This window comes from Panthera pardus, unplaced genomic scaffold (assembly GCF_024362965.1).
Source record: "Panthera pardus isolate Hobbes unplaced genomic scaffold, ASM2436296v1 HiC_scaffold_13, whole genome shotgun sequence".
NCBI lineage: Eukaryota > Metazoa > Chordata > Mammalia > Carnivora > Felidae > Panthera > Panthera pardus.
The window spans coordinates 146012168-146023929 of NW_026526688.1; the positions used below are offsets into that span (position 1 = coordinate 146012168).

General features: G+C 40.5%; 1 protein-coding gene across 1 annotated transcript in view; it reads left to right on the top strand.

Moving 5' to 3' along the window:
• Window positions 1-11762, top strand: part of LOC109277885 (cytochrome c oxidase assembly protein COX18, mitochondrial) — an 82150-nt gene that overhangs the window by 12993 nt on the left and 57395 nt on the right. Inside the window, exon 6 of the transcript XR_008421754.1 lies at window positions 2581-4070. The gene's annotated coding sequence lies outside the window, so the exon portion shown is untranslated. The remainder of the gene's footprint in view (window positions 1-2580; window positions 4071-11762) is intronic.

Below are 11762 nucleotides of genomic sequence, written 5' to 3' on the forward strand. Positions count from 1 at the left end.
TCTCTAGGCAGAGTTGTTAGTAAATAGCAAGTCCTAGTTCAGAAAATTTCATCTGTGGTCTTTGCTCTTACTTCCCCAGCAGTTTGTCATAGTCTGGAGTGTTTCCCGAGCCTGAGGTCAGGGGAGGTGGGTACTGGATGCACACAGAGGACACACATGCTGTTAAGATCCCTTGACAACTTACTGTTGGATGCTTCTCTGTCCTCTGCCGCTGAGGGACTGGCAGAGCTCTGTCCTGGACACTGCAGAGTTCAGGAAATCTTTCTGTCTTTTCAGATGGAGAGCATAATCTATTTGTGTGTGTTACCCTTCCTCATTTCTGGAAGTCAGTCTTTTTGTTTGTTTGTTTGTTTGTTTGTTTGTTTGTTTCAGGTGGGCCTTGTTTTTGTCTCTCGCCCAGATTCACTTTTTTTTCTGGGTATGACTCAGCCCAAGAGTTAGGAAAGAGTTAGGAAAGAAACAGTCCTGGATCTGTTTATATTATACCATGATGATACTGGAGCTCAGGAGTATGTTAGGAGATGGAACTGTCATACCCAAATAACTAAATTAGTTTTCCCTGGAACCTCTGTAAGAGAAAACCCAAACAGTCCTGTCTTGACCAGATGACATAGGTGGGAAGAGGAGGCTCACTTAAGTTAAAGGCAAAATCCTTGATTGCCACCTTCACAGATAACCCAGGAGAGGATGGAGAGCAAACCTTTCTAGGTACATTTAAACGTGCTCAAGAGCTAAAGACCAAACCCTACCCCCTCTCAGAAGAGGTACAGCTAGTTCTAGACTATATTGGGGAAATTGTAGTTTCTGAGGAAAAGTGGGAAAATGAGGGCCCACATAAACCTTAGTAATTTCTCTGTTGTGCATGTATGCTTCATTCATTCCGTGTGTCTTCATAGGTTTCTCCTCTGAGGATCCCAAGAATCCCCCCGCCTTTTTTTTTTTTTTTTTTTTTTTTTTTTTTTGAGACTCAACCTGTTAAATTGCTTCAATACCAGAGTAAGCCCTGAAAGCAGTAGGAACTCAGATCCTAGAAAAAAAACTAAAGCATGTAGTTTGTTTTTCTCCTGGGATGATAAGTGAAGTTACGACAGAATGCAGAATTTTAAATTTCAAGTATGACCTGTGAATCTGCGCAAGAATTTGGGTTTCTGTATTAAAGCTAAATATGCAAATGTGATGTAAAACCTGAGACTGTAGTTATAACAGATCATTACCGACACTTGTCTGTTTTTGTGAGCTGATTCTACCAGAACAAAGATTATCTGGAAATGCTGAGAATCTATAGAAAATGTTCTGAATGAACCTTATGGATATATATAGTTTAAAGTTGTAATAACTGATATTTTCTAATTATTTTTGTTATCTTTTCTTTTTATATATTCTGTATCTTATGAAATCAGTATTTAGCTTTGGGACATTTGAATTTGTGTAGTATGAAAACCATAGATATTTCTGAAATTTTGGACCTGTGTTTAAACAAGTAAAATAAGTATACTCATATATATTTTTAATATATTCATATATATAATATGTATGAATTTTCGTTCATGAACATTTCAGGCAAAACCTAAAGACTTTGGGGGTACCTGGGTGGCTCAGTCGGTTGAACGTCTGACTTCGGCTCAGGTCGTGATCTCACGGTTTGTGAATTTGAGCCCCGTGTGGGGCTCTGTGTTTACAGCTCAGACTGGAGCCTGCTTTGGATTCTGTGTCTCCCTCTCTTTCTCCCCTTCCCTGCTCACACTCTGTCTCTCTCTCTCTCTCTCTCCCTTTCAAAAATAAATAAACATTAAAAAAAAATTTAAATAGAAAACCAAAGACTTTGAATTTACATGTATTCTTTGCTAATTATATGAAATACAAAGGTACAAAGGTACTCTCTCAAAATCTTTTGAAAAAATGAAAAACTGGTACTGTGGTCAAGCTAGTGCTAATTGGGGGCATTCTTTGTTTTTCATCAGGTTTTGTTTTTTCATAATGTTGATCAGATTTTTTGCTTCTATAATTATTACTTAAGGTGTTTCTGTACCCATATACATATACTTTTAAATTTTAATTTGAATATAATTAACATACAGTGTTCAATTGGTTTCAGGCATATAGTATAGTGATACAGCAGTTTTGTACATTTTTTAGTACTCCACATGACAAATGTATTCTGAATTGAATTGGGGGAAACCTTTAAACCTGTAAACCTTGGTATGATAATACATTACATTAAGTTGGTATAAGTATCTTATATATTTCAAGATTTATGGTATCGTAGCTTGCAAAAAGCAAAATAAGTTTAAAAAGCTTGAAAAATCAGGGTAGTACTTAGCAAATGTTTAAAATAATGACAGTATATAAAAGTACATTAGTTTTAATATTACTAAAATTAAATGATGGGTGAAGAATTAGCTTATTCAGCCAGAGAGTGTGCATAGGAATTATGTATTTGTAATTATGTATTCAGTCCTTAGAGAATGTAAGTAGATCATATAATTGTGAAATTAGATTGTTGTGCAGAATTCTGGAGACCGGGGTTTTGAATATTTTACATCATCTCAAAGTACAGTAGACTTTTCTCTGTTCTGGCAGGTGACAGCCACAAAAGAAAGCCACCTCGTAAGAGCTTTGAACTATCAGCGGCTGCAATGCCGACAAAGCAAACTGAAATAAATGAACCAAACGTCATCAGATAAGGACAGACATTGTCATGGAGAGGCAATGGTGACTCTTGAACAAAAACAAAAGGAATGATGAAAAAATCTTTATTCAGTAATTGTATTGCTCTAATGTTGCATTGTTATTTTGGAACTCTTATTGTTAGGTAAAATATATAACATCTATTAGGTTTCTTAAGTTTTCTTTGGATGCTGTAACACATTCCTTTATGGCACTTAGGCAACTAAGAGGGAGATGTTATTGACCATATTTGTTGGAGATTTATTTTAAAAATTTGTTAAGTGAAGTATAGTTGATGTACAGTATCATATTAGTTTCATGATATTGCAGCACAGTGGAGATACATAAGATAAATTCTTTTCAAGTTTTTCTTTTAAGATAGCTTCAGGAATCACCCCTGAGAAAGAAAGTGGTCCCACAAAGAGGGTCCTGCCTCCCTGCGGTTCACCACCACCATACTCAGAAAGCCTAGCCTTCATACCTGTTTGACTTAAGACCTTCCACAATCTCAATTAGGAACTATACATAAAAGCATTTTGGTCCTGGTTGATTTCCATCCATAGGAACATAAGACCCGGCCAATACCACAAGGGGAAAAAAGTTACCAGCTTGGCAATGGCAGCAAAATTCCCACGAATCAGCTAAACCAAGAAAGTGCTTTCATACAGAGGCCTTGCCTAGTTCTTAGAGCCATAACCTTATGCTCTTCTGTAACTTGAACGTGAGGGAGATCCTGATACAATTGCCCCAAAGGAATTGCAGAGAGAACCCTGGCCCCTTGCGTTCGATCACAGACTGCCTTCTTGAACGCCCTGTGTTTTGGTAAGTTTTACAGAGTCTTACCTTTAATTACCTAGTCCTATACCGCTGGTTTTGTTTAATAAAATGAGGACTTCTGGGTGTTGGGGAACAAAAGCACTGATGGAAAGACCTGAAATAAAACTAAAAGTACTCCTAGAAAACATCACTTCTACTGAGGTATTCAATCTAAGGTAACAAGACATTTCTATCCTTGAAAGTCTCTGCTAGACTCCAAAGGGCCAAGAATTTCATGAAAAAAGAGGCCTCCAGGGAAAGTGCCCAATTTCTATCTTTTCCATTTCTAGGAAATATCACAAGCACACTTCTCTCCCTTTGCATCCCTGATAAGGCAGTTTACATTTGTTTTGCCTTGGTTAGGAAAGCAGCACTGTATTTAATTTAGCTTTGATTTTTGTCTTCTGGCTAAATTGTAGCTCTCCAGGGAAATTTAAAAATGCATTATGAAATACACCTAACTCTATTCCTTTCATTGCAGCTGCATTTCTGCATGTTCCAACCGTAGTACAAATAATTTGAGGGATTTCTTCTAATTACAACCTCAAGCCTCCTGGATCTTCTGTGAGTGATGGCTGCTTCTGAGGGTAAGGAGTATTAAAAATGTAAATTCTTTATCTATGAGAGAGCTAACAGCTTCATATTCCATGCTTTTTAAAATTTATCCTATATGTTGCTACAGGTAGGAACCCTCATAAAGTTTTATTATAGAAGCTTCTGTTGTGCTTGACTTTCCTAATAAAACGTCTCTGGCTATATCCAGCCTGATCACCAGCCCTTTCTGTCACGTATTCTCCAGAATTTTTCTTCTTCTCATCTAGGCTTCCTTTTTCTTAACTAAGTCTTCCACTGTACCTCTACTCTCCCAAACCTTTCCTCTGTTCTTACGTCCATTATACAGTAAACAAAATTCTCCTTGCAACTCAGGATGATGGAAGGTGAAAGACCTTTTATTTTTATTAGTAGATCATTATTTCCCTACTCATATGTAAGAAAAACTTTCTGTATACACGCCAACTGGATCTACCACTTCCTACGCTTGTTTCTGGCATCTATTGGCCATCTGGTCACCCCTGTCATTTACTGGCTTCCTCTCTGTCTTCAGGGCTGCCATCACAGTGGATGACTTCAGTAGCTAAGTGGACGTCTTGGTAGGTTAGGCAGTTTGTTAGGTTCCTAACAGGATACCTGGAGGTCACTAACGAAGAAGTCATGGCCAGCTATGGGGAAGGTCAAAGGCCTGTCCTGGCAGCACTACACAAGAAGCAGGATCAAACCAGACAGGCCCAAGATGGCAGATGCCATGAAAGGAGACCCTTGGCCAAATCAGGAAGAAAAAGCTCAGAAACCCTGCTTCCCCACCACTACCCAAGTAATAAATATTCTGCCACCTACTTCACTGTAATAAAAGATAGAAACTCGACCGCCCGCGTACACAGCTCCCTCACTGGCCAGCTTAACCTCCCCTTCTCTCTCTCTGTCTTTCCCTCTTTCCTTCTTTCTCTGTGTCCCTCCCTTCCCCCTTTTCCCTCCCTTCAGCTCGCCTGTCTCCTATCTCAAAAGCGTACTTTTCGCTTTAATAAACTTTGCTGCTTGTGTTACTTGTCTGCTATGCTGTGTGTCTGTCCTCGAATTCATTCTTGTGACAAGACCAAGAACCTTTGGCAACTCCTTTGGGTCTGGCTGGGTCGAGGCTCCAGGACCCAGGGAGTCCCCAGTTCACCTGGCAACAGTCTCATCTGACAACTTTGTCACCCGGTCGTTTCACCTGCTACCTGAGATATGTTAGTAATTCCTTTCCAGTCTTCAGGACTAAGTATTTCACCAGGTGATGACAATGTGTACCCTGCAGGCCATAGATTATTGGATCTGGGTTGTTCATGTAGCCTAAGCAGGACCATCAAATCTCTAGGAAATTTAATCTAAGAGCTATGAAGACACCAAGTCAATTGGGTAATTGGTTCATGCTAGACCAGCCATCACACCAGCCCAAACCCACAGGCATGCTACAGCTAAGACTTTGCATAGAAGACAAAGGTAGCAGAGAAAGCTTACGCAAGAAGAGAAGAGACAAAATAACACCATCTTGCAAAAGAAGCTGAGACTGAGAGATCCCAGTCTCTACCCCCATAAGAGATAGAGTGGGTTGCCAAAATTCCAAAATTTGAAATTGCAGCCACGTATGACTTTCCTATTGCTGCTGTAGCAAATAAACTTAGTGACTTAAAACCACACAAACATTATCTTACAAGTTCTAGAGGTCAGATGTCTGATATTGGTTCCACAGGGGTGTGTTCCTTATAGAAACTGTCAGCGAGAATCTGGTTTCTTATGTTTTCCAGCTTTTAAAGGTTCCAGCTTATGACCTGCCTCACTCTTTCAATTGTTGGATCCCCTTTCACTCTCACCCTCCTGACCCCCTTTTATAAGGACCCTTGGGATTATTATATTTGGCCACCCTGATAATCCAGGATAATCTTCCCGTCTCAAGGGGCGCCTGGGTGGCTCAGTCTGTTAAGCATCTGACTCTTGATCTCGGCTCAGGTTATGACCTCACAGTCGGCGAGTTTGAGCCCCACATTGGACTCAGTGCTGACAGCATGGAGCCTGCTTGGGATTCTCTCTCCCCCTCTTTCTCTGCCCCTTCCCTGTGTGCACTCTTTCTCTCAAAATAAATAAAATCTTCCCATCTCAGGGTGTCTGGGTGGCTCAGTTAGTTGGGCATCCAACTCTTGATTTTGGCTCAGATCATGATTTTGCGGTTTCTGAGTTTGAGCCACATTGGGCTCTGCCTTGGCAGTGCAGAGCCTGCTTGGGCTTTTCTCTCTGCCCCTCCCGTTCTCACTCACATGTGCGCACGCACGCTCTCTCTCTTAAAATAAATAAATAAACTTAAAAAAAAAAAGTCTTCCCATCTCAAAATGCTTAACTTAGTCACATTTTTGATCTCGTTCCTCAGGTCCAAGCACATCTTGATTAAGATCTGTGGAGGTGAACATGCGTCTTTATCTTCCATGCCACAGTGGTAGATAGTCCTGCACTCTCTACGTGCAAGGAGTCATTCCGTCTCCGTCTGCTCCCTTTGTCTTCCTATCTGTAGCCCCCTGTTTGCTTACAAGGGTGGTGGTAGGGAGAGCAGGGCAGCTTTTTTTACTCTTAATTGGAGTAATCCCTCCAATTTTTGTGTTAGCTGATGTCAGTGCCTTAGGCGGGGTGTGTTCTCTTCCATCCTCCCTTGGGCAGGAGGTTATTAAAATGCCTTACCAAGAAAATCCTGACCTTGGCTTCTGATGCCGTCCATCTCCGGGAGACTGCCCATTCTACCACTACATAAATGAGCTTACAGTGGTCAGTTGTTTTTTATGTCTGAAGTGCACAAATGCCATTTTGGGGCTTTTACCTGTCTTGCCATACCTGGTGCTACCCCAGACTGACAGATGTCTTCTATATCTCAGTGATGTGCTGAGGGATAAGACGTTCATTTCCCCCACCCCACCCCACCCCACCCCCAGCTTAATATCGCTGACACCTTGTCACTGATCCTAACATTGTTTAATGGAAGCAGGGCACACACTCAAAGATCAAAAATGACGAGGCAGTCATGCAGCTGGTAATTCCTTGTGGCCTTGTAGGCATGGCAACACACACATTGACTCTATTGTTATTTTTGTTCTGTATGCAGAGTTGCTGACATCATTAGTGAAGTTTTGTTAAAATCCTTGGGTTCCCCTGAGGATAAAAGGGAATAGACACACACACACAAAGTCCTTCTAAATGGGACATTTCATATGGCCACTTTTCACCTTTCTATTTTTCCTTTGATCACATAGAATAAAGCAAAAATATTTTTCCCTATTTTTCTCCACCAGAAAGTTGGCATAAAATGATCCATCAGCAAAACTGTGTATGCAGATTTTATTCTCGGATTTTATGAAAAAGGTCCCTGGATACAAATTATATGGGTTTGGTAGTTAAAATCAGGTTACCACTGTGGTGGGTAATATGTTCAAACGAATGTATTGGCCACAGGAGTCACATTTCAGTCAAAATGGTCAGTTCTCTTTGGCCTGAAGAGGAATTCCTATGTGAGCTCTCAGAGTTCATTTGTTCCCCACTTACACACAGAATGCTTACCTGCAGACTTCTTCCCCCAGTAGGACCAGGAGGGAGTGACTCCACTCTTCTTCCAGTGCCCATGGCCACCAGCAGTCATCAGGAAAGAAAAGACAAAGTGGTTACCTAGTGAAAGAGTAACCTCAAGTGAAAATAGAGAAATTCGAAATCTGAATTCTTGAAGGAAAAAAAAAAAAACCCCACCTGTAACTCCCAGGAGTAATATCTCTAGTTCTCTAAAGTAAATGGGACAGGGCCAGGGTTTCAGCTGAAGTCTTCTAAGGGACAGATACAATTTCTTCCAGATTTAGTGTTTTTGTTCCACCTCAAGTAGGGTTAGCTCTTTTTTTCTGAGCTAGACCTTTATTTTATTTCAATTTTCTTTACTTGCCGTAAGACTGCTATTGACTGGTTTATAGGGTTATTCTTTTAGTCCCAGGTATATTCAGATATTACATGCATACTGACCTTTATCCGAGGCAAGGGTCTTCAAACAGGTCTAAAATGGAGTCAGTTCGGTTTGTCTGAGAGGTCAGATCTCAGGCCTGCCGCCATCAGTCAATCCTTTGCCCACTTCTGGAAGAAGGTGTTCTTTCTTGCTTTCTTTCAAGAAAAAATAGTGGGCCTGGGGAGGTATTAAATCAAAATTTTCTTCTCTCATTCAGTATACTGAAGAGAAAAGGTTTTCCTCCTCTCTTTCTGTTGTAGACAGTAACCATCCAGAGCACCATCAGCATAAATCTTGATCCAAAAATGCTGGTCTTGAGAAGAACATTCTAACTTGGGGGCAGGGGGAGGGGTATAAACTTTTTCTTGAGGTTTAGCAAGAAGGGGCACTTGACAATTAGGTAGTTTGGAGAATTAGGCAAGGGTGTTCTCCTGAGAGGGAGGAATAGTTTTCAGATTAGTAGCTATGGTTTGGGCAATTTGGATTTTATCAAGAACAGTGGAGAGCAGTGAGGGGCTAAGGTCATTGTGTAGGAGAGAATAGATAAGAATGGTTGCAGGAACTCTGGAAGCTTCTCAGTTCCTCAGGGCCTCTTCCACTATTTTTAACACATAGGAAAGCAAGAATGTTTTTGCACATAAAAAGGAGGCTATTCCATAATATTTTGTAAGCATCATATATTCACTTTCCTTGTAGCATTATGTACCTCTGGCCGAGACATAACAGATCCTTGCAGTATGTTGTGGAAGAACAAGAAACAATATTCACAATCTACCAACTCATATAATTTACAGGAGAAGGAAGAACTGTTCTGTGGTAATAGCTGAGAGTCCCGGTGTTTCCCATAATAACAGTATGAGTCCTCTGGGAAAATAGCCATTTCTTAAATTTAGAACTGCCACCACCACCACCACCACTGAGCACTTGGCTCAACAGTTGGGGCATTTTGAATTCCCAACAGAAAATACTGATCTATTTTACCCAATTTTTCCCATGCCATATTCCATATGTATCTTAATTTTTCAGGACTCCAAAATCCAAATACTCTGGTATTAATACATCAGTAATATGGTTTTGTAAGTCGGTAATTTTCTCTAATGAAACAATTATTTTTCTAGGATACTCCTTAAAAAGTGGAGGGCCTCATATTGCTAATGTTATTTCTCTTTAACACATTTTCTATCTGATTCAGTGATGGGTAACACCTAAATTCCAATTGATCATTTGCTTTTCCATTGCTTAGTTTCATTACTAGGCCTCTTTTTATTATAATGGATAGCAGCCTAATTCAATCTAACTTCTATTAGAAGGGGAATCAGGGGCGCCTGGGGGCTCAGTCGGTTGAGCGTCTGACTTCGGCTCAGGTCATGATCTCACGGTCCGTGAGTTTGAGCCCCGTGTCGGGCTCTGTGCTGACAGCTCAGAGCCTGGAGCCTATTTCAGATTCTGTGTCTCCCTCTCTCTCTGACCCTCCCCCGTTCATGCTCTGTCTCTCTCTGTCTCAAAAATGAATAAAACGTTAAAAAAAAAAAAGGGGGGGAATCAATTTATGTAGCTAGCTATATATAGCTATAAGCTAGAAGACTACCTTATGTGGTCTAGGTAATGTTGGTTTTAGGCATGGGTGGTCCTGGAGCTTGAAAAATATTATCAAGACCATTTTCCTTTATCTTTCAACTTTGTTTTCCTTTGGGATGCCCTGATTCTTGTCTCAAGTGGCAGATATGGCCACTAGTAGTTCTAGGCTCATGATATTTCTTCAGTTAGTGTTTTTTATATTTCTAGAAAATGTTCCAGGAAAGACCTTGATTGGCTTATGTGGTAGGTAGATTAATGGCTTCCCAAAGATATCCATGTCCCAATTTTTAGAACCTGTGAATATGTTACCTTACATGGCAAAAGGAACTTTGAAGATGTGATTAAGTTGTGGCTCTTAAGATGGGGTGATCAGGGGTGCCTGGGTGTCTCAGTCAGTTAAGCATCCGACTTCAGCTCAGGTCATGATCTCACAGTTTGTGAGTTCAAGCCCCACATTGAGCTCTGTGCTGACAGTTCGGAGCCTGGATCCTGCTTTGGATTCTGTGTCTCCCTCTCTCTCTGCCCCTCCCCTGCTCATGCTCTGTCTGTCTCTCTTTCAAAAATAAACATTAAAAAAAAAAAAAAAAAGACGGGGTGATCATCCTGGAGTATCCAGGTGGGTCTGAAGTAGTTTCAGGAGGAAGGCAGGAAGTCAGAGAAGAGAAAAGATGCTGTGCTACTGTCTTTGAAGATGGTGGAAGGGGGCCATGAATCAAGGAATGAGGTGGCCTCCAGAAGCTAGAAAGGGCAAGGAAACACACTCCTTTCTAGAGACTCCAGAAGGAACACAGCCCTGAGGATCCATAATAGATAATAAATACGTAATAAATTATTTTAAGTCACTAAATTTGTGGTAATTTCTTACAACAGTAATAGGAAACAAATACAGCTTTTAATGATTGCCCATCCCCGAACCAACTGGTCAAACCTTAGTGTAAGAGTTTAGGTGTAGTACACTGCTCAGATATGGGTTATGTGCACTCCCAGAACCAGGGTTGAGGTAAGTCCAACCTAAATCACATGTGTGGAGTGAAGGAATGAATCCATCCTGTTCTTAACTACTCCGCAGCATGCATATCCGTATGTGTGTGTATTTATATACATTTATATTCTCATGATCCAATTAGCAGTCTCTTTGGCCTCTTGTTGAGTGATCAAACACTGGTATGAAATTTCTCAGTATTTTTTAGTCTTATATGGAGGCCACCAATCCGTCATGTATCAAGGCCAATGCATTTGTGGCATTTAACCCACATATCACCTTGAAGGCAGAGGCTACAAATGTTTCATAACTCTCCTCTGTTTATAGTTCTGATACATCTTATTCTTACTCCTTATTCTTACCACAACCTATAGTCCAGATTCAGCCCATCTGGGAACCATTTTGTGCTCTGACAGATACCTTTAGCTTTCTCTATCTAGTAACATACAACATAAGCTACCTTAGCTCTTGCCCTGACCATCATAGGCCATCACATTGGTTCTGATGTAATCACTGCATATCTATTCCCCTGGTCAAATTCTGTGAATGTATCTTCCCTTTCTAGAAGTGATCCAGATTTCAAAAAGGAATCATCAGTCTAATAATAAGGATGTATATACCACTTTTCCTATATTGTAAAGAAGCTCGGTAAAGGAATTGACCTATTGGTTTTGAAGAAGGCATGGTTCCAGTCTTCTCAGTTTATATACTTACTCACTGACTTGAGTGACCAAATCACAAAATGAAACACTATTTCTCTCTCCTTATGAAGATTCCAAACCCCAAAACCACCTTATTTTGGATCCACTTCTCTTGGTACCATTTTGCTAATAATTTTGGTTGCCAAGGTGGATTGTCTCTTAGCTCAGTTCTTTTTTATGATTTGCTTCAGGCACAACTTGACACTCACATGCCCCTGGGGACACTCCTGTGGGAAGCTGTGAACTATAACTTGGTCACTCTGCCTATTATCTTAGAGATAGAAAACTGATGATAAGGAGAAATTGTTAAAGGAAAGTTGGGCACTTGTTCCAACATGGCTTTTTTTTACCACTGGAGAAATGCAGGTGTCTGCTGTTAATTGATGAGGGAAAGCATGCCCTACCTCTTTCTCAGCTGGAAAAACAACAACAACAACAACACACACACACACACACA